Raw genomic sequence first — 24420 nt, 5'->3', positions numbered from 1 at the left:
CATGTTAATAAACAACAAGATTTCATCTCTTTTATGGATGATTGAGATATAAACCTATAATTTCTAAAAATAATATTTCCCTTTATAAGGAAACAAAAATATGACCTACAAGAAACTTTGCAAATTCCTTTCCTAATCTGCGTCCTTTGTTTTCTCATTATAATGTGTTGGCAGCAGGGTCACTCCTCAGCATTATCTAGGAACCAACAGATTTGAATGACAGCATCTTTTGAAACAGCAGTTCTACCCAGAAGGCACAGTCCCATTAAAAGAGTTGTCCAGGCAAAGTTACTGTTCACTTAACTACCCTGAAATACAAGTTAATCAGTAAGAAGTCTTCTCCTTTCAGCTGTCCTTGAGTTCTCCCAGTGACTTCTCAGTGGTGACTTTATTTAAATAAGCTCATCTCTCCAGAACTCAGAGAAGGAGGAAGAAGGAACACTCTGATTTAAACTATTTAATGAAGCAAGTATTTCTTCTACTACATAATGTGACATAGCATAAATGAACAAATTTTATTTGATTTAAACTTTATCTATACATGGCTTGTCTTTTCCAATTACAATTGATACCTGTTTTTCTTTTTTTTTAAATGAGGTTCTAATATACTGTTCTGACTTACCTAGTTCTGAGAAGAGGATTTTAGATTGGGGGTCCAAGAATGTTCTTCATTCCCCATACTTCCTCAATTTTCCTACTTTCATGCTGCCCCATCAAAAAAAGCTTGCAAATTCACAAAACAGGGAAAACTGAAACTTGGAATAATCAACTAAGTATATAAGAAAAGCATTTTTAAATTCATGAGAAATACTCATGGAGGAGATAAAATGTAATCATCCTAAGGTGTTCAATACAATTGGCAAAGTTACTTTTCCTACCTAGACTTTTCATCTGTATGATGTTGCTTTCATCAAAGAAGTATTTTAGAGTATGTGAAAAGGCTTTTAAATTTGTTGTGTTATTTTGCATTCTGATGATGATTATAATATTGGTTAGGGATTATAATATCAGGAAAAATTGGAATAGTGGTTATAATATTGAGTATGATGACTGTACATGAAATACTCCATTGATGCTTCCATTGAGAGGTTAAGGGATTAAATTCCAGTCACCACAGTCCTAGCTGACTTGATTTCATAGACTTTATTGGCTATATATTCCTCCCTGCCCTCCACCTCACTTCCCCATTCCTCTTGTGGGTCTCCTTCATCTCCCAAAATGAATGACTTGCACTCAACTTTTTGTCTCAAAGTCTATTTCTGGGATATTCCTAAAAAGATATTGTCATTGCTTAAAATATATATGTACCTCCCTGGAATTATGGAAATCACCTACCTAGAAAGAAACTTTGAAAAGTGTACAATGGAAAGCAGGAGGAGTTTGGAGCAAGAAATGTCCAAATTAAAATGATTTTAGTAGCTCTGTGACTTTATGCAGTCCTCTCTAAACCTCAATGTCCTCATCAGTGAGTGGTTGCAACATAACATTTGTCCAGCTTTCTTTACTGGGTCTTCTCAAAGATCTAATCAGATAATACACATAAAAAGATAGATAGATATTAATACAAAGATTATTATTGTTGTGATTAACTCAGGAAAACTTCAAAACACCAGTTGAAATTGGAATCAGTGAGAAAGAAGGCAACTCAGGTCTGTAGCAGGAGATTGGTTATGGGATAGTGCTAATTAGACCAGCTAGAATTAAAACAAAGAATTTGCTTGCAGAATCAGAAAAATAATGTATAGTACCTTACAGACTGCATAATTTCTTCCCTGCCCAGTCTGAAGAGTAGGATTCTGTGATAGATCATGGATGCCATTCTATGCTGTAGAAGAGGTACACAGAAGGAGAAGAGAGATATTAGCAAGATTACACTAGAAATTGCCTAGAAGACACGGAGCAGAGAGGCAAGGGAATGCTGGAGAGCAGCATAATCTCCTGGCTTCTCTTCTTCAATCTTACCACTCTTTCACATCTCATACGTCTCCTGGTAGTGGCTAAGCATGAGGGCCTTACCCTTGCAGTCAGTCTTCCTGGACCCTGGCAGAAGTAGACGTGATTCATCCAAAGCTCTCACTGCACAATCTGTAGGATTTCCAATGCTCTCCCCAAGCTTTCTGGGAATTCTGGGAGATTGTGCTCTCTAGTGACCAACCTGGCTCTAAGCTCCTCTCTATAGAATTGACTTAGTTATAAATTGTCTTTCTTTTCCATGCATAATGCCTTTGTTTTGCATCTTGTAGATCTAGAGATGGAGCTTAGATTTTTTCCTTGATTTACACACTCACATACACATACCTACACATACTGAGGTTTTGCTCCCCTAAGATGTCTCCAGCCAGTGAGTGCACAGTGAGGCTATTAGAGTGAGGCATTCTTGCTTGACACGGGACTTCTCCACAGAGTCCCATGGAACTTTGCCCAAGGATTCCCCTGCTGACCTGGTCAAGACTTTTCATAACTGTGCTGCAGTTATAGGCTCATGCTACAAATTATTTCTTCTGGTCTGCTCTCACAGGTTTTGTATCTTCATCACTATCTGAAGGTTTTCTTTGCCTACTTTGCCCCTCTCCCCCTTATCCTTCACATCTTTCTTCCCAGTAAATCTATTACCTATATAATTTTATCTGCTTCTTGGAACCTGAACTAAGATGCTTCCTAGAAAGAAGTAATTATGATACCAACATTAAGATTATTTTTCTTCATTCTGCTACACAGGTATGATCCTAGAATCTCTTCGCTGATGTTGGCTCATGAACCCCCTCCAGAATTTCCTGGGTGAAATCTGAAACTACCTGCCATGTGCTGAGGGCAGAGAGAGACTGAAGAAAAAGGTCGACCACTCTTGATTGGTAGGTGGCAGGTTCAATCAGCAACTGCACATGCATGCTCAGTTAGTCCAACTCTTTGTGACCCTATGAACCGTAGCCTGCTAGGCTCCTCTGTCTGAGATTTTCCAGGCAAGAATACTGCAGTGGGTTGCCATCGCCTTCTCCAGGGGATATTCCCAACCCAGGGATCAAACCCACATCACCTACGTCTCTCACATTGGCAAGCAGATTCTTTACTACTAGTACCACCTGGGGAAACACTCAGTAAGCAAGGGAACTTATTTACCAGGCCTATCTTGAGTCACTGAGAGATGAGTAGATCTCTGCACCCACCCTCCAAATCTTAAAATTATCTATAGACATGTTAACTAGTTCAGTCACGTACACAGACCTGACTGTCTCAACACCACAACATTTTTGTAAGGCTGTGTCCTTGGGCAGCTGCTAGGATGGGAAAGGCAATCAGAGTACATATTCCAAGGACAGGGAAGTGGGTAAGGAGCATCTAATTGTCCAAGTCCACCAGTCAGGTCAAACTGGCAGTCACATCTCGATAACCTCCTCCAACAGCTGGTGATATTTGGCTATTATGGCGTATATATTTGTACATAACAGATTTCATTTGTCCGTGACAACCAGATTAAACCTGGTCTAAGGTCCAAACACCAAAGTCGAGTAGTAGCCAATCTTCAGAGCTTACCCCTCTCTCTGAAGCTAAATTAGCGGCTCTGTCTAGGCTCACTTCAGAAGTCATTTCTCAGTCTATTAAAACTTTGCTAGAATCCTTAGGCCAAGGCTTTCCATGCCTACTCCATGTGGACAACCCAGAAGTCCTTCCCATAAACAGCCCATAAACTTAATCTTCTGAACCTTACAAACCTGCAATTCTTCTCCCAGTGTTTAGGAATATATCCATCTTCTAAAAAAAGATTACTTTCCTCTTCTACCTTTGAAGTACTCATCCTTCATTTTCTTCCATTTTCAATCTCCTTAAGTGAAATTTTCCAGGCCACAGTACTGGAGTGGGTGGCTGTTTCCTTCTCCAAGGGATCTTCCCAACCCCGGGATCAAACCAAGGTCTCCTGCATTGCAGGTGGATTCTTTACCATCTGAGCCACCAGGGAAGCCCTCGAAGTGTAAAAACAAAGATCCATGTACTTTTCCTCAAGGGTGAAACCCATCAATGACACAAAGGCTTGGTTATCCAGCTGGGACCAGAGGATGCTGGTGTTACTGACCCTCCTGAGTCAGTCCTCAAAAAGGGTCCTCCGGCCTGGTATTGCTTGAGACTGAGCTCGGATCAGAAGCAAAGGAAAAGCATTATTCTCTGATCAAAGAGTGGAGAGGTGGGCGTTCTCTCTCTGGATCACAGGCTCTCCCCATAAGCTGTGGGCACAGCTGCCTTATTGGATCTCGGCCATGGGGAGGAAAAACGGGCGGGGGCTGAGTTCTCACAGCCCAGGCACAGCTATGCTGTTCCAACGCCAGATCAAAGTGTCTCCTCACCTGGATTACAGGACCACGCGCAGCTCTGCTTTTGCACACCATCTGCCAAGCTGAGGTGTGGGGTGCAGCCATTTTGTATTTGAATTCTGGGCTGAGAATTCAAGTAAATTCAAATTCTAAGTACTGGTGAGGCTTCTGCACGCAGCACCCTATGAGCAAATGAAACTAGACTAAGGATGAAGAGAAAAGAACAGGTTAGATTTTGTTACTCAGATTCTATTTTTATTCCCTGGGAATTGTTAATGGGCTTTGTTGCAGACAAATCCCCCCTCTGTGTTGCCCCTCACTCTTGAGCAGCACTGAGGGGCTCAGGTCTGACTTCTGTTACTATTAATACTTCTGGCTGAGTAGATGTTGTTGGTAACCCCAGGCAGAAGGGCAGAGCTTCTCCCCCAGCTGCCTTTAGACCAGTTTGATTGTCCCCAGGCTTCAGCATTAGCTGTTTGTATCCCTGAGTGACCACCATTTGTTTAACCTTTCCAATACAAGGGACTCTAGACAATTTAAGATACATAGCCCGAATATTAGGAAGAGAATAATGGTCACACATCTAATTTTTCCTAAAATAGAAGTTTCTAGGTCTTTTTCCTGAAGGCAAGTATGCCCTGATGTTGAGACTTACTGCCAGGACTGAATCTTTCTTGTCACACTTTTGTTGTTTTTCAGAAGAGAAACTTCAGGTTAAAGGAAGATTCACATGAGTGGTCAAGCAAGTCCATTGCCCCAGGTTGTCTCTCTGGATGTTGGGGCTTAGAGACCCTCTTCACTCGAGTGTGATGTACCCAAGGAGTGATCCCTGCAGCTTCAGGGTAGAAAGGCTGCTAAGGATCACCAAGTGTCTGCTCCACGTAGGGGGGAGTTGGTTTTTCAAGCTGATGGTTTTCCAGGGTTTTGGGTTCACGCAGTCTCTTGGCTGGAAGGAGTGGAGGGCCAGGTCATGGGTACAGCACCAGGTGCAACAGCTGGTCGCCATATGCAGTGAGGGCTCTCATGGTTTCTTCTTCCTGGAGGGCATACTTGAATTGTTTCATCTCAAGGCGGTTCAGTTCAGTTCAGTTCAGTTGTCACTCAGTCGTGCCCAACTCTTTGCGACCTCATGGACTGCAGCACGCCAGGCTTCCCTGTCCATCACCAACTCCCAGAGCTTGCTCAAACTCATGTCCATTGAGTCGGTGATACCATCCAACCATCTCATCCTCTGTCATCCCCTTCTCCTCCTGCCTTCAATCTTTCCCAGCATCAGGGTCTTTTCAAATGAGTCAGTTCTTCACATCAGGTGGCCAGAGTATTGGATGAGCTTCAGCTTTCAGCATCCGTTCTTCCAATGAGTATTCAGGACTGATCTCCTTCAGGATGGACTGGTTGGATCTCCTTGCAGTCCAAGGGACTCTCAAGAGTCTTCTCCAACACAACAGTTCAAAAGCATCAATTCTTCGGTGCTCAGCTTTCTTTATGGCCCAAGGAGGTTAAGATATTCCTTTTGTTGGGCTTACAGAATGGGTCTATCATACATGAGTTTAAATGCATTTAACTTTAACTTATCCTTTGTGGCTAACCCCATACAGAAAAGGACAATCAGAAGCAACTTAATCCAATTTTCTTGAGTTTTCTGATGTAGCTTGCCTAAGGCCCATTTCAAGATCTGATTAAATCTCTCCACTTTCCCCAGTGGATGATTGGGGTTTCAAGGCTGAGAGCAAGGTCCATTTTATGCCCAGGGTACTTGTTATCCTCTCATCACTTGAGACACAAATACTGGACTATTATCACTTTGTCAGGATCCTAGGAGTCCAATCCTGAGAATTATTTCTTTTAGCCTTAGCCACTTCAGCTGCTATTTCAGTTCTAGCAGGAAAGGCTTCTACCCACCCAGAAAATATGACTGCTAGCACCACCTGAAATTGCCTAGTACTCTTAGTAGGACAATAAAAATCAATCTACCAATCTTCCCCAGGATATGTTCCCCTGGTCTGAATGGGCCTCCTTGGGCCTCTGAGAGGTCTGGTATTCATTGTGCATATGGGGCATGTTTCAACTATCCTACTGATGATACTTTTCATGTCAGGGGTTACCATAGCATCAACTAATCAATTATATAGGGCTTATCTCCTAAAGAAATATTTATCAAGAAATACCTAGAGTAACAGGCAAATTTGGCCTTGGAGTACAGAATGAAGCGGGACAAAGGCTAACAGGGTTTTGCCAAGAGAATGCACTGGTCATAGCAAACACTCCCTTCCAAGAACACAAGAGAAGACTCTACACATGGACATCACCAGATGGTCAATACCAAAATCAGACCGATTATATTCTTTGCGATCAAAATTGAAGTTCTATACAGTCAGCAAAAACAAGACCGGGAACTGACTGTGGCACAGGACATGAACTCTTTCTTGCCAAATTCAGACTTAAATTGAAGAAAGAAGGGAAAACCACCAGACCATTCAGGTATGACCTAAATCAAACCCTTATGATTATACAGTGGAAGTAAGAAATAGATTTAAGGGATTAGATCTGATAGACAGAGTGCCTGAAGAACTATGGACGGAGGTTCGTGACACTGTACAGAAGGCAAGGATCAAGACCATCTCCAAGAAAAAGAAATGAAAAAAGACACAATGGTTGTCTGAGGAGGCCTTACAAATAGCTGAGAAAAGAGAAGCTAAAGGCAAAGGAGAAAAGGAAAAATATACTCATTTGAATGCAGAGTTCCAAAGAATAGCAAGGAGAGATAAGAAAGCCTTCCTCAGTGATCAATGCAAAGAAATAGAGAAAAACAGTAGAATGAGAAAGACTACAGATCTCTTCAAGAAAATTAGAGATACCAAGGGAACATTTCATGAAAAGATGAGCACAATAAAAGACAGAAAGAAGCAGAAGATATTAAGAAGAGGTGGCAAGAATACATAGAAGAACTGTACAAAAAAGATCTTCACGACCCAGATAATCATGATGGTGTGATCACTCACCTAAAGCCAGACATCCTGGAATGCGAAGTCAAGTAGGCCTTAGGAAGCATCACTATGAACAAAGCTGGTGAAGGTGATGGAATTCCAGTTGAGCTATTTCAAATCTTAAAAGATGATGCTGTGAAAGTGCTGTACTCAATATGTCAGCAAATTTGGAAAACTGAGCAGTAGCCCCAGGACTGGAAAAGCTCAGTTTTCATTCCAATCCCAAAGAAAGCAATGCCAAAGAATGTTCAAACTACCACACAATTGCCCTCATCTCACACACTAGTAAAGTAATGCTCAAAATTCTCCAAGTCAGGCTTCAACAGTACGTGAACCATGAACTTCCAGATGTTCAAGCTGGATTTAGAACAGGCAGGGGAATGAGAGATCAAATTGCCAACATCCATTGGATCACTGAAAAAGCAAGAGAGTTCCAGAAAAACATCTGTTTCATTGACTATGCCAAAGCCTTTGACTGTGTGAACCACAACAAACTGTGGAAAATTCTTCAAGAGATGGGAATACCAGAACACGTGACCTGCCTCCTGAGAAATCTGTATGCAGGTCAAGAAGCAACAGTTAGAACTGGACATGGAACAACAGACTGGTTCCAAATAGGGAAAGGAGTACGTCAAGGCTGTATATTGTCACCCTGCTTATTTAACTTATATGTAGAGTACATTACGAGAAATGCTGGACTGGATGAAGCACAAGCTGGAATCAAGATCGCTGGGAGAAATATCAATAACCTCAGATATGCAGATGATACCACCCTTACGGCAGAAAGCAAAGAACTAAAGAGCCTCTTGATGAAAGTGAAAGAGGAGAGTGAAAAAGTTGGCTTAAAGGTCAACATTCAGTAAACTAAGATCATGGCATTTTGTCCCATCACTTCATGGCAATAGATGGGAAAACAATGGAAACAGTGACAGACTTTATTTTCTTGGGCTCCAAAATCACTGCAGATGGTGACTGCAGCCTTGAAATTAAAAGGCACTTGCTCCTGGGAAGAAAAGTTATGACCAACCTAGACAGCATATTAAAAAGCAGAGACATTACTTTGCCAACAAAAGTCTGTCTAGTCAAAGCTATGGTTTTTCCAGTAGTCATGTATGGATGTGAGAGTTGGACTATAAAGAAAGCTGAGTGCCAAAGAATTGATGCTTTTAAACTGTGGTGTTGGAGAAGACTCTTGAGAGTCCCTTGGGCTGCAAGGAGATCCAACCAGTCCATCCTCAAGGAAATCAGTCTTGAATATTCATTGGAAGGACTGATGCTGAAGCTGAAACTCCAATACTTTGGCCACCTGATGTGAAGAACTGACTCGAAGGCCAGCCCTGCAGCAGGCCACCACCGACCCATGCCTCTACCAGAGACTACTGGACAGTCACGGGCAAGTCTGGGTCAATCTCTTGTGGGGTCACTACTCCTTTCTCCTGGGTCCTGGTGCATACAAGGTTTTGTTTGAGCCCTCCATGAGACTGCAATAGATTCCCCAAGGTGATTGCAATAGATCATGTCTCTGGTTTCTATTAAATCATACTCCAGGGATCCCATTTCAGTAGGTAGCAGGGTGGTAGAATTCAGTACATGGCAAGTTTTTATGGTAGACACTGGGTTCTCTAAAAGCATAGCCTGAATGTGAATCAACTGTCCAGGGGATAGCTATTCTGATAGCTATTAGACCTTATTAAAGTCTGGTGTGGTGTCAATATAGTGATTGGCTGACCAAATGTTGACTGTTCAGCCTTTTTTAGCAAGGCTGCAGTAGCTGCTACTGCCCATAGTCAAGAAGCCAACCCCTTAGTGTTATGTGAGAAACTCAGTCTTGTCAGACTCTTTCAGACTCCATGAACTGTAGCCTGTCAGGGTCCTTTGTCCATGGAACTCTCTAGGCAAGAATACTGCAGTGGGTTGCCATTCCTTTGTGAGCCATCAGAGAAGCCCTTAGCAGTCTGAGCTAATTATTTAGAGAAATAAGCAACCACCCAGGTAAGGGGTCTCAGGTTTTGAGCTAATACTCCAGGGGTGATACCCCTTCTCTTCTGAATATAAGAGGCTCTTACCTTCCTTTGATCCTGAATGTAAAGATCAAAGGGTTTAGCTAGCTCTGGAAAGGTCAGGGCAGGGGCCTAAAGTAATTGCTTTTTCAATTCTTGAAAGGCCTCATTCCATTCTGAATTCGATTCAAAAGGATCATCATCCTTTCCTTTCAGCTTTTCAGATAGAGGCCTAGCTAATAAGCCACACATAGTTAGTGATCCAGATGCCCAGCCATCCCCAGGAAACCCCTAAGCTATCTTCCCATTTTAGGAGGAGTGAGGCTGCAAATGGCTTCTTCCCTCTCCTGGGGTAGACTTCCTAACCTTGTATGAGAATGAAGCCTAGGTCGGTCACCTAATATGAGATATTTGGGCCTTTGTGACCGTATTTTTGTCAGAGACCTCCTTAGTAGGACTGGTGATCAGAATGTCGTCTACAACTGGAAAAGGAATCTCTCTTCCAGATGTAGATTTTCTAGATCTTTAGATAAATTCCCCCAAAATGGCAGGGGGTTTTTGAACTCTTGGGGTAGAACTGTCTGGCAGTATTGTTTTTATTGTGAGGATGGGTCCTGCCACACAAAAGCAACAAATTTCTTGTGACTCTGGAGCTAACAGAACGCAGAAGAAAGTGACATCTTTTAAATCTAATACAGAATGCTAGGTTCTGGTGGACAATAGAGTGGCCAGCAGGGTTTAGAGATTAGGGACTCCTAGCTTCATATCCTCGGGACTTCTTTGACTACCCTGAAGTCCTGTACCATCTGGTATCCCCACTGGATTTCCTCACAGGGAGAATGGGGGTGTTGAAGGCTGAGTGGCATGGTCTAGTAAGGCCCTGGTCAATTAGGCCCTGTTTAACAGGGGCAGTGCCCAGCAAGATCTCCTGACAGAAAGGGTACTGTTTCCTATTGGGCCATGTGTGTCCAGGTTTCACTTTTTATTTTATTTATTTCCCTGGTGGCTCCTACAATGCAGGAGACTTGGGTTCGATCCCTGGGTTGAGAAGATCCTCTGGAGAAGGCAATGGCACCCCACTCTAGTACTCTTGCCTGGAAAATCCCATGGATGGAGGAGCCTGGTAGGCTGCAGTCCATGGGGCCGCAAAGAGTCGGACACGACTGAGCCACTTCACTTTCACTCTCACTATGACTATGCTGGGTCTTTGTTGCTGGGCAGGCTTTTCTCTAGCTGCCGTGAGCAGGGGCTACTCTCTAGTTACGGTGGGAGGGCTTCTCATTGCGGTGGGTTTGGTTGTGTGGAGCATGAGCTTTAGGGTGTTCGGGCTTCAGTGGTTAGGGCACATGGGCTCCGTAGTTGCAGTTCCCCGGCTCTAGAGCACAGGTTCAATAGTTGTGGTGCATGGGTTTAGTTGCTCCACAGCAAGTGGGATCTTCCCGGATCGGGGATCAAACCCACACCTCCTGCATTGGCAGGTGGATTCTTCACCACTGAGCCAACAGGGAAGCCTATGTCCAGATTTTAGATGGCTCTTAGAGCTTGTCCCACCTGTCCCTGGGCCCAGATATTGGGATTTATTTTGGGGAGATCAATGTACTCTGTCCAAGGAGGTTTGTCCTCAGCCATTAACATGATCATCTTGTGCCCTTTGTCTAAGGGGACACTGATCTCTGATTTATTTCCCATTAGGTGGATAGTACCCCTCATCTATGTGGGATATGTTGTCCTACCCTGGGTATAGGGCATTTGGTCACATTCAGGAAGGAATGGTTGAGAGTGTGTTCATTCAGTTTACATTCTAATGGCTCTATGAATGTCACTTTCCTGCCTTCCCTGACACACCCATGAGTTTATAATTCTTCTTACCACGTTTGCCTCGTTTGGTGTTCAAAATTGGGTAAGTGGCAACTCTAGTGTCAACTAAGAATTTGACAGGCTTTCCCTTTTTCCAGTGGTTAAGACTTCAAGTTTCCACTGCAGGGGGCACAGGTTCAATCCCTAGTCAGTGGGGGTGGAATGGAGCGGGGTGGTGGGTGGTGGGGAGAAGAAGTGCAAATGAGACGTGAAAACCTAGATGAGCCCTCCTTCTCCATCAAGGATCTGCCTTAAAGGGAATACTTTTCCTGGAGGGTTGTTGGATTACCACATCTGTTTTGAAGGTCATATTCTGATATGAGGCCATAAAAAACTGGACACAGGGAATTTCATCCCATTTCTTTTGTCTCTGGCATACCACGTCCAATTGTAAAATGATATTTTAATTTAGAGATTTAGAAACCCATTGACTGGCCGATTTTCCCAGTCTCCCAACTGGCACTGAGGCTAGACTGTATTACAAAGGAAGATTAAATGTTTTGCCTCTTCACTCATTGAAGAGTTTTGTTAGCAGTTAGCATGGACAGGGGGTGATACCTATCGAAAAAACTATCAGGTCTGCATGATGCACCCTAATGGGCCCCTTTGGTCTGGTGAACCTTAGATGTTCTGTTTTGGATTTGTTTCAAACTACTGAGAGGGGTGATTGGATTTGTTGGTGATTGATTTGTTGGCACACAAATGCCACAAGATTTAACCCAAATAAGATTTCCCATTTAGGAAGTTTGGAACCAGCACTAAACTGTTAATGGATTCCTCAAAAGACCAAAATAGGAGATATCCAAATGGAACGGACTCTGATATAACCGAGGGTCTCCCTTGAATTTGTAGTGGCCTGTGCTTGAGATAGTCCCTCCTCACTCAGAACTTCCCACAGGTGGTTAGACAGGGCTGCCTCCGGGACAGAGCAACTTAGTCACTTTAGTTCCTGACCAACTTGTCCGTTAGGGAGCGCCACAGCTATGCAAGGTGGGAATCTTCTCTTTCCTCCAAAAAGGAGGGGCTTTTGGACTTCCTGCTGGGTGAAGCTAAGAGCATGAGGGTTCCCATGATACTTTCCAGTTTGCTAGGGAGAGCCCATGGGAGCTCAGTCAATGAAGAATCACCCAAGCTTCACCTCACAAGCAGAGAAAGGAGAGAAGATCAGGCAGAGGATGTCCCCTGTTCTTGCCAGCAGCTCACAGGTCTTCCTGTTAATGGGGTTCCTAGTCTTATGAGAGGCTCAGTGGGCTCCCCAGCCTGCTTCAGAGAAACTAGCACTCACTGGAAGAGGTCAAGTCACCAGTTGCATACCTACGTTGGGATCCTCTTGCACTCAGGTTTCCCCAGTGCCCTTTCCTGAACTTGGACCAAATGTCCTCATTCTGTTTTGTTAGGGAGGTCCTTATTACCTGGAGCTTCCCCTAGGGTTGCCTCTTGGCCCATAGGGCTGGCTACTTTCCTTTACCAAACTGAAAACAACTATGGAGAATGCTCCTGTTGACCCTGGAGGTTGGTCAGAAGGCAAAAAGGCCTGGTGCAGCTGCTACTGCTTGTGCAGGGCTCAAGAGGACAACACTGGCTCTCCCTTGTCCACAAGTCTCCACCATCCTGGGGTACCCAGTACTGCCAGAAGGCCAGCCAGAGGCAGGGGGTAGACAGGTGTGAATTTCAGCCTGCCATCCCCCAAAATGCCACAGTATGATTCCTTCAAAGCAGTGTAGTACAGATTACTCTGGGGGCTATGCTGTGTGTGCATACCACACAGGATCTTCTGGTTGCTGAGCAGAATTGCTTTGAATTTGGCCCAAAGCTGCTGTGGGTCTATATCATCAGAATGTACTGAAAGATCAGAGTCAATCATTCTTACTCAAACCTCCCAAAGCTTCTATTACGTCTCCTTAATGGTAGATATTTGAGCAAAGAAAATCTAGTAGTGTCATAGCTTTAAGTCTCAGGATGCCCCTATTGCTACAAACTTTTTTTTCTAGCAGCCACTTGGTAGGAGTTTGTTCTTAGTGTTTCTGCCACTATTGGGCAGGGGTAGAATTAGTAGGCAACAAACACAATTACTTCTAAAAGAGACCGTGGGTATTAATTAGGTCATTACTCCCAAATTCACAGCTGAACAAATGATAATCCAGAGAGGGCAGGTACTAGTCCTGCCCTCATGAAGTCAGTTAGTGTTAAGGCAACAATGCTGTCTAAGTCTCCTGGCTCAAAGGTGTGGAGCTGAAAGCAGAAAGAACATGAAGTTACACAGAGTTGACTTTGTACGTGTTTTCTGGAAAAATTGGGGCATGTTACTTAAGTAACCTTGGACTGCAAGGAGATCAAACCTGGATATCAGTCCTGATAGGAAATCAGTCCTGAATATTCACTGGAAGGACTGATGCTGAAGCTGAAGCTCCAATACTTTGTCCACCTGATGTGAAGAACTGACTGCTTGGAAAAGACCCCGATGCTGGGAAAGATTGAAGGTAGGAGGAGAAGGGGACGACAGGGTGATATATCACCGACTCGATGGACTTGAGTTTGAGCAAACTCTGGTAGTTGGTGATGGACAGGGAAGCCTGGCGTGCTGCGGTCCACAGGGTCGCGAAGAATCAGACACGACTAAGTGACTGAACTGAACCTGTGTCTTCTTGCCATCTTTAAACTTTGCATTCTAATAAATACCTTACAGAGTTGTTTAGAGGATAAGATAAAATGAAAAATGGAATTACAGGAATGTGCTGGTAAATGCATAACAATTATCTCTTGGAGTTGATGAAGGAGCTAGAATTTGTACCATCTGATGATTTCCATGGTATAAAAATTCCTCCTGGTGTCAGTTTCAAGATTTCAACAGTTTAAAAAATGGCTGGCAAGATTCCTGAATATTTAACAATTGCCTCTCACAAGCCCATGTGAGCTGGCACGGACTGGCTCCAGCACACCACTGAATATGAAACACTTGGCCTATAATAGATACTCAATAAGTTTTAGTTGCCCTCTCATCCTCACAAGCCACAGGTTCTCTCTACTATCTGTGTAACTGTTGTTTGATGAACACTATCTCTTTGAACTTCCCAAGAAATGATAAGTCATTGTTGTAATCTATGTAAATAAAATGAACTCTCTCATGTGAAGATGGCTGCACAGCATCTCACTACTTCAGAGGGTATTTTAGGGTGTGTGAAGTCCCCAGAATTCACCTTACAGGACCTCTGTGACTTCCCGAAGAGCGAGGTTGACATGGTCTGTAGCAGCTATAAGACTGAGGTAAATTTAAAGCCTGTGGAGACCATAAAGCAGAAAAGAAATGGGGATTTCAATTAAGAACCTTGGATAAAAGGCAGATACTCTGAATTACAATTGAGCTCTTTCTCACGTACACAACTTGATGTAACGTACTCCAGGATGGGTAGAAGTGACACATTTACTTACTGTTTCTTAATGATTCCCTTGAACAATTCCCATTAGGGCAGCTGTCCTATTTGTTTGTTTGCCTGCTTTCTTTATTTTATTTATTTATTTATTGCCTGCTTTCTTTAAAGGTGGACCATACACAGCCATTTCTATCCAAGAAGGAGTAACTGGTACAGAATTGCCCTGCCACCGTAAACAGCTAGAAAACTGGACAACACATGTGAAACGACTGTTTTCAGACATTGGGGTCACAGTGTACTCAAGACTGTGGTTCCAAGAGAAGAGAAAAAATTGAAATGAGTCCTCAATTTTCTGTCTGGAAGTAAGGTTGCCAGATAAAATATGGAATGCATAGTTAAATTTGAATTTCATATACATAATCATTTCTTAGTATAAATATATATAAAAACATAATATTGGATTTGATTTGTTAAATCCAGCAACCCTTCCTAGAGGCATTTTTTAAGATTATTTATTTATTTTTGACTGTACTGGGTCTTCACTGTTGCATGTGGGCTTTCTCTAGTTGTGGCAAGTAGGGGCTACTCCCTAGTTGCGATGCATGGACTTCTCATTGCAGTGTCTCCTCTTGTTGCAGAGCATGGGCTTGAGGCACGCAAGCTTCAATAGTTGTGGGATACAGGTTTGTTGCCCTGCAGCATGTGGAGTTTTCCCAGAACAGTGACTGAACCTGTGTCCCCTGCATTGGCAGGCAGACTCCTAACCCCTGGAGCACCAGGGAATTTCCTCATAATTGCTTTTTAATCAGAATAAAAAAGAAACACATTTTTGCTGCTAAAGGCGCTAAATTTATATCAAAGAACCTTTGACTTAACTTTTATATTATTCTCCATAGCTGTTTTCTTTCCACGTTCCCCTTGAAACACATGGAAAAACCTGTATTTTATTTTTAATATTACCACTTGTCTCACCTTTCTTCCTTCACTTTCCTCTCTTTCATTTGAATCCCATTTAAAATCATCTCTCTTAAGTTAACAATAGAACGTTTTACCAAGTTGCTATATCATTTTTACTTGGAAAATAAAAATAAACAGTTACCACCAAATAATCCATGTTTAATATCTCGTGGCAAAAAGTAAAATCTCTTGTATCAGGAAATGACTGATTTGTTTATTCATCATAAGGTTAAACAGAGTCCAACCTGTTCTAACACAGCTGTGTTGGTGGGGCAGGGCTGGCCAGCTTTGTTTATTTAAATTAGCTGATTAGAATTTGGACCCCTCAAAAAGTATGTTCTAAAAAGCATGTGGTAGGAACAGTACAGAGAGAATACGTTTTCTCCTGTTGTCATGCTTTCAGCTTGACTGGTGAATGAAGAGGGCATGACAGGACATTCCCTGTCACTATCATGTCCAATATGACATGAGGTTACATCATGTTTTTAACTCAAACACAATTAGTCATGTCCACACTTTAGCATTTTTGGGGAAAAAAAAAAAAACTTTAGAGAATGAAAAGATTCTGAAGAAGATATGAAAAACTAAAATCAAATTCAAATCAAACTGTCTGCCTCAACCCTTAGCAGATTCAGGTCATACTGTTTTGGAAGGGACTAAAATCTCCTAGATTAGCTTCTTGTGAACAAGATGAGAAACCAACTGAACCCTTGCTGAAAATCTTTTGCATATACCCTGAGGGTTGCCGCAAACCAATTTGTGAAAAGTGCAGTATCTGTGAAGCACAATAAGGCAAGATATGCCTGTACTAAAATAGTACATTAAATAAATAGCTACAATTCAGTTTTAAATGCTCACATACTGTTTGCTCTCAACCTATTTAGAGAATGGAAAACATTTTTCGTTGTGATGGTTGTAAAAAACGAGTCATACTGGTGGCTTATGAAACAAAGTCTCCCCTCAAAAGTCATCCTCTGAAACCACTTCAATGTCTTGCTGGTTGAATGAGTTACATTACTCTTTGCTTAGCAGATGTAAACTTCTCTGAAACTAAGCCATTAATCCTCAAATATTTTTACGTCTACTAAACCTAACGCTATGACAGGGATGCTATAAAAACAATGGTCTTAAACTTTTTTTTTTAAATGTGATTCACCTGACTGTGTAATTGATTTCTCTTTTAGAGCTTTTCCTAATGACAAAACTTAGTACAAGATTCTCCTCCTTGTGGTGCACTGGGTTTCTTAAATCTGTAAGTTTATGTCTTTTGCCAAACTTGGGGAATTTTTGCAGTTATTTTCTTGAGCACTTTTTTCAGCCCTGCCCTTTTTCTCCTCTCCATCTGGGATTCTGATGACATGAATATGGTATCCTTTGTCATAGTCCTACAGGTTCCTAAGGTTCTGTTCATTTTTCTTTCTGTCTGTTTTCTTTAGGGTTGTTCATATTGGGTAATTTCTGTTATTCTCTCTTAAAGTTCATTGATCCTTTCCTCTGGTCTCTATATTCTACTGTGGAACGCGTTAATGAAGGTTTTATTTTGGTTTTTGCATTTGTCCTGTTCTGAAGTTTCCATCTGGTTCTTCTTTATATCTTCTATTTCTTTGCCAAGGTTTTTAATTTGTTTAATTGGTTTTAACTATGTTTGTAATTGCTTGTTGAAGCACTTTTTATGATGCCTACTTTAAAATCCTTGTTAGGTAATTCCAGCATAAACATAATCTTGGAACTGATATCTGTTGATTATCTCCTCTCATTTGAGATTTTCCTGGTTCCTTATGAGTGAGTTTCAATTGTATCTTGGACATTTTTCCTACCATATTGTGAGATTCTGGATCGTATTTAAATCTTCCATTTTAGCAGGTCTTTTAGGGAGGATGGAGCTTCCCTGGTAGTTCAGATGGTAAAAAATCTGCCTACAATACAGGAGACCTGGGTTCTATCCCTGCATTGGGAAGATCCCCTGGAGAAGGGCATGGCAACCCACTCCAGTGTTCTGGAGAATTCCCATGGACAGAGGAGCCTGGTGGGTTACAGTCTGTATGGTCGTGAAGAGTCGGACACGAACGAGTGACTAAGCACAGCACTAGGAAGGATGGTGATGTCTTACTGTATCACTATCAGGTCACGTGGATGCTTATAGTCCCTACTTGGCCTGTACTGAATCCTGGAAAGCAGAGGGGCATCTCATTATTGCCGGATAGGAATGGGGGTTCAGACTCTCCACTAGGCCTATGCTGACGTTACGGGGGACTGGGAAGCCTACTTATGGCTGAAATGTGGTAAAGGTCCCAGCTTCTAGCCCTCTGGGTGGGAGTGGCAAGTCCTGGCTCCCCACCTGGTCTTTACAGACAACCTGGGGCAGAGGTTGGGGGTAGTCTCTTTCCCATATGGTGGGGATAAAAGTCTCAATTCCCTACTGGAAGGGAAGAGAAGTGCCTTGATGTAGCTGGGCAAGCACTATGTCTAGGCTTTCCACTCATAATTTTCTGTGGAGTTTGGCTGAAGAAGAGCAATTATTGTCTAAAAGTTTTATTTTGCTAGGCTGCCCCTTTCCTTTTCCAGTAGCTACAGATAAATGATTTTTTTCTAGGATTTTTTTTTTTTTTTGCCTATACCTGTTTCTAGGCTGCCTGCTTCTCCAGAACCCAGTCTGGACTATATTCGTTTTATATACAGTGCCCAGGGCCTTTAGCTGCCCTTAGGCAGCTTAGAGGAGCAAAGAGATGTATGTTTACTCTTTTGCCCTGGAATTGGAAACTCAATATCAAATCCCTACAGTTCTACTCTCATTGCCGTGGCATTGTAAGGCAGCTGTTCCAAGAAGGAAAATGAACATTTGAGCCTATATACTTTTATTGCTAATGCTCACTACCCCTAGGTCCTGGTACGTCTGGGTGGATGTAAAAGGTTTTACCTCTGCACCCAACACAACAGCTTTCTGCTTCCAGTGTTAGTGCAGCAGGTGGGAAATCAGACAATTCTGGTGCCAGAACCTAAATTTCCCAGGTGTTGTTGTCTGCCCCTGGCTTGGAAAGTGTGGCTCACTAGCTATGCTTCTTCAGGGAACATAGCTGCCAAGACAAGATCTCTATTCTCTATCATGAAGACTTAACCTGCTTTCGTGGCATTTTAGAACTTAGCTGACATTTCATCTTTGCAAATAAATTCTGCACTGGGACAAGAGAAGGAACCATCACTTTTTAAAATTTCACATGGACTCTCTAACAAGGCACTTCAAGCCTTGAAATCCTTGCTGCTGGCACATATTTCAAATAGCAGTTGGGATTGCCACTTAAGGAACTGCAGTTTGTACATTGCACAAAGGCACCCAGCCAATGGGACAAAAGGGAGCTAGGATCCAGCCTAGGCTCCTCTTGCCAAATCATGTACCCACAGGGCTGCATCATTCAGAGGGGGTGCATTTTTCAAACTTGCACAAAGGCTCCCTATAAGCAATCAGCTGGGTTCTGAGTCTAACAATAGCAGTATTGCAGCATCTCAAAAGAAACGCTTTCTTGTATTCCATAAACTCATTATACTTGAATATTCAATTGATACTCATACATAATTTATCTCATCACTTCAAAATCATTTGTTTTCAAATTTTCAGGCCTTTTAAAATGAGCTCTAAATCATCTGAGGTAGGGTGCATTGTAAATTTTGGTAAGAGTCAAACTGGCTCTTTAAACAGATTTCCATTATCTTCCTGGGACTGTACCTTCCTGTTAGGACTGTTCATTATCAGGTGCTGGGCAAATAAGCTAGGCTTTCTGGTAGACACAATGCCCCATCCTTTAGCTGTGAACAAAGCCTCTGCCTTACCTGCTTTGATCGTGGGACACATTAGTATATGCTTCCAGGGCAATTGGATATCTCTGCCATCTTGAATGGCTGCAGCACTGATTAAATCTGGATACTGAAGGTTAAAATAGGAAACTAAGGAGTTGTGAGAAGAGGCCCAGCATTTCCCTACTTAACCAAACAGTTAGTGACCACTAAGTGGATGTATTTCTTCTCAGAATAAGAGTTTTAAATTCCTTGGATCAAATAAGCTTTATAAAATATGTTGGTCTTGGTCTTACTGTAAGCCAAGTCTGATTTAGACGTAAACAGTTGGTTCACATCAAGACAAATAACAAGAGAGCACCAAAGCACACCCTGGTTTCTTAGTCCACAACACTGACCCTTTATTTCCGGCTTCACCAAAATATTAATATTTTGGAAAATATTGCTATTTTTAAAAATGAACGTGATGATGAACTGGTCACTGTGCCAGAAGCACTGAACTGGGCTCCATCCTCCTCTTTGCCAAAGCTGTCTGCTCAGCTTAGCAAGTGTCCCAGCACTACTGCAACCCAGGGTTCATGTCCACCAGGCGAAGAGTCTAAGCCAGCCCTCACTCGAATTTTTATACATCCCCAACAAGTATAGCTTGAGTGTGTGGTGTTCTTTGAGTTGCTCTTTTTTCCTTTTTAAACATTTACTATAATTTTCCTAATACTTTTTAAACTTTTTTCTCGTTGATGTGGAAATTGATTTCCCAACTGCTAATTCTCCTTTTTCAACTGTACTCAATTTTAACAAAAGACAAGAATTCTATAAACAGCCACATCCCTTTTGCAAAACACCATCATGTCACGAGAAGACTCTTTATTGAAATTCCTCTGTAAGTAAAAATAAAATAAAATCTGGAAACTTATTTTTTATAATTTTATTTATTTATTTTTATTTTTTGCTGGGTATTTGTTGCTGCATGGGCTTTTCTCTAATTGCAGCAAAGGGGCTACTCTCTTGTTGTGATAGGCAGGCTTCTCATTGCAGTGGCTTCTCTTATTGCAGAGCACAGGCTCTAGGGCAAGGGGGCTTTAGTACCTGTGGCACTTGGGCTCAGTAATTGCAGCTCTGGATATCTAGAACTCAGGCTAGATAGTTGTGGTGCACAGACTGAGTTGCTCCGTAGCAAGTGGAATCTTCCTAGACCAGGGATTGAACCCATGTCCCCTGCATTTGCAGGTGGATTCTTGACCACTGAGCAACCTGGGAAGCCCAAAATCTGGAGACATATTTAATCCTGTGATGGATTAAAGAAAAACAAAACTCATTAAAAGGCCAAGATTCATGGTCCTCCTTTGCCATATGCTATGAGATCTTAGTTAAGACACTTACTTTCCCTGGATCTTTGCTTCCATATCTAGAAAGTGAACAAGCTAAATTAGATGCTTTCTTAATGATTTTTAATCCTATAACTCTATGTCAAATAGTCTTTGAACTGTTCACTCAGAAGTCTCAAATCCTTAAAAGAACTAATCATTTTTAATATGCAGATGAAAAAACTGGAACTCAGATAAGCTAAGTAACTTGCCCCAAATCACAAAACTAAACTGTGGAATAGCTGCTCTCTTACCCAGGCCTGTCTGATTCCAAAGCTCATGCTTTTAGCTCTGCCTCCAGTGCAGTTCTCCCCTTTCAGGAGAAGAAACTCTGGTTTCCATAACTTTATAAATTATGTAACTTTATAAAAGACAGGATATACATACACACACACACAGGAAAGCCACTTAGGAGAAAGTACTGCCTGCTTGAGAGTTGGCCTCTATACCTGGTCCTTCAGTTAGCTGACAGTAGTTCTCAAACTCTGACCTGGACCAGAAGGATCAATAACATCTTCAAAATCGTCAGAAATGCAGATTCTCAGGCCCCACCCCCATGCATACTGAATCAGAAACTCTGGGAATGGGACCCAGCAATCTGTGTTTTTAACAAGCCCTCTAGGTGATTCTATTATACACTACAGCTTCAGAAACACTGCATTAAGATGTGTAACCTTGGGAAGTAAGGTAAGAACGCTGAGTTCCAGCTGCCAGCTCTGAAAGCCTATGGTCCTTCTATGACCTAACACCTGAATTATTAATAGGTGGATAAATCAGATTCATAGCCCTAATTCTAAGAACTGATATCAATAAAGGGAAGGAGAAGGCAGATGAGGACAAAGAAGTCAGCCCTCTTCATATAGCTCCCAATTAGTCAAAGCAGCAGTTTTATTTGTGATGATTTAAGGGAGTAATGCCTGTGACATTCCAAAATAGATCATCTTTTTTGGAGTCACTCTGAATGTGTCTGTCTAGCTCTTTGGAAATTAAAAAAATTATTAGGCAACTTGGAGTTCACCTCAAAGAAAGAATCAATTAAAAATATGCATTCTGTTTCTTCAGTCTTGCTTTAAGTCATTCAGGAGACAGTTTCTGGGAATGGAGTCTAATAGGTCATTTTTGCAAATTGGAACAAAGTAATATCTCACTTCCCAGGAGTTAAAGCCTCTCCTCCTACCCCCACCACCTGAGGAGGTGACATGTATTTGGGATTCATTTCCACAAGAAATGACATAACCAGCCTTCCGGGTAGCTTCAGAAACTCATGTTTCCCCAGCTTAGCAATGACTCAGCAGATGGCAGTTGAGTATGAATGGCCTTGTGTACCATGCTGGCGCCAAGGGTTATATTTTCATATTTATTTAACATTTTACTTGCTCATAGCCTAAGTCCCTATAACTCTATTCTTATGTTGTACATGACTAGCCTTAAGGTTAGAACAAATGCTATTTTTCACTTGTGAGACTGAAGCTACCATCACTAAAACATCTGGTGCAGGTAATCATTCAATGAATGTTGTCAAATAAAATAGTGAGTTAACTAAAGCAGTGCCCAGACTTCAATTTAGCTTGTAAATAACAGTGATGGTTGCTCACCATTTTGAACACAGACTCTTACCTATTGCTTTCATGATGGAGAATGACAGGTTCTTAGTATGGAGCAAAATGTCTCCTCAGAACTGGGGCTCAGACTTTAGCCCTGAAACAGGTTGATGTTCAAGAATCAAATGTCCTACCTTGAAATAACAGACTGGGACTACTGATTATGGCAGATAAGTGGAGAAATAAGTAAAACCATACTTTTTAAATCAAATATTTTATAGATAAAAAATAATTTATGGGTGTCATTTATATATAAAATGTTAATAAAATATAGACAAGTTATAAAGAACATAATAAAAGAAACATTGTGTGCCCACTACTCATATAAATAAAATTTCTTTATATATCAATATATATGTATATACTTTATGTAAAGTATCTCTTTATCCAGAAATTGCTACTATCTTAATTTTTATTTTCCTCTTGCTTTTCTTTATGGCTTTATTACAAGTCTATATATATGCATGTACAAAATATGTTATTAACTTTGTTTTTAAACTTTATAAGTAAGGTATTATATATACTTCTAGTATTCTTCTGCAACTTGCTTTTTTTTTTCAATTTAACATTATGTTCCTGAGAACAAATCCATTTTGTCATATATAGCTGTGGTTCATTTGTTTTTACTGCTGCATAGTATTCTATTATATGAACATACCTTAATCTATTCTTTGAGTCAGTGATCATTTGGATTGTTCCCCTTTTTTGACCATTACAAATAGTGCTATCGTGAACATCCTTATACATATCTCTTGATCACTATATAACTGCCTAGAAGTATATAAATTTCTGAGTCACAGAGTATGCACATGTCCACCTTGATAAGGCAATGATAAATTCTTTTCTAGAGTTTGGACCAGTTTATACTGGTATCAGCAAAAGCTAAGTATTTACATATCCTCCCAGCATTTGATGTTGTCATCCTTTCTTATGTCTGCCAGTCTGCTGAGTGGAAAGTGCTAACAATTAGTTTTAATTTGTAGTTCCTACATAATTAATATGGTTGAGCATCTTTTCATGTGTTTATTGGCTTTTCTGATTTCCTTATCTATGAAGTAAATACAGTTCATATCTCTTTTTACTTTCTCAACCCTTTTATATCCACATGTAGGCGAGGAGTTGGAGATACATGAGTAGTGCTGAGGCAAATGAAAAGGAATGGGCATGATGAATGTTCCAAGAAGAGAAGACACCATGATTGAAAGGCCAGAAATCACTGAAAATGTGGTGTGTTGGAGAAACCAATAGAACTTCCATGCTATATGATGCTAAAATGGAAGCTTTGACTTTAAGGTAAGAGAGATCTGAATTTGCAGAAAGTTCTAAACAGACTATGCTATAGTAATTTCAAAGTATATATCCAGAAACTAGTGATTTAACTCTTGAATTCCAAGTGAGGAAATGACTTGTGGAGATGACTGGATAGTTATTTCCGCCACTGCCTCCCAGGGAGAGGCAGATGGGATATTTCCTTTCACCGCATGAATAGAGAGGAGGACTTCAGTGGGACGAGTAGATTTAATATGTACACTGAGGAGTTTAGGAGACATAGTGAACTGACATCAACTCACGCTTTAAAAACTGGAGTCAAATGCAGTTACGGAGCCAGCAAAGAGGTCAACAGACATCAGCTTGAAGTTACATTTGGCATGGCGTCTTTATACAATATGAGCTGGGAAAGAACTTTAATCCTTTCCTTACCTCTCCTCTCTTCCCTGCTTCAAACCAAACTTAGCACATTAGAGTGGGGTGTGAGAGGTGGGAGCAATATGTGGGAGGAAAAAAGAAGCAACTATGACCCACCCCCTTCCTTCGTAAGCAGCCAGCCCACACTGGACTCCAGCAAGAGGGAGGGGCACCATTCAATTTTAAATCAAGTTGAGTGTTTTCAGTGTCATATGCGCCTGGATGGTTTGAAATATTGAACTGAAAATGTGTTGACACTGGAAGTGACCATAAGATTTTCTATTACCCAATAGGGAACTGAAAAGTTATTGATACTGCACGCATTTTCATCCAAGCACGAGAGAAGAAACAGGTTAAAGGGACAGTGGGAGACAGATACTGTTTCTGGATGATGTTCTGATTTTCAAAAATGATAGAACTAGAGAGCAGCAAGAGAAGAGGTTGTAAAGAAGGTGGCAAAGGCCAGATCTGAAGGCAGAATGAGTCATAGGAGGACTTGGGACT

General features: G+C 41.5%; 1 long non-coding RNA gene across 1 annotated transcript; it reads left to right on the top strand.

Annotated features, from left to right (window-relative positions):
- The first annotated feature begins 2553 nt into the window (after positions 1-2553).
- LOC133048501 (uncharacterized) lies at positions 2554-23517 on the top strand. Its single transcript, XR_009691046.1, has 3 exons — positions 2554-2852; positions 14688-14881; positions 23342-23517. It is a non-coding gene; the product is annotated as an uncharacterized LOC133048501 (long non-coding RNA).
- Positions 23518-24420: the final 903 nt, after the last annotated feature.

The sequence above is a fragment of the Dama dama genome, chromosome 29 (genome assembly GCF_033118175.1).
Source record: "Dama dama isolate Ldn47 chromosome 29, ASM3311817v1, whole genome shotgun sequence".
NCBI lineage: Eukaryota > Metazoa > Chordata > Mammalia > Artiodactyla > Cervidae > Dama > Dama dama.
This window is presented reverse-complemented; position numbering and strand designations above follow the sequence as displayed.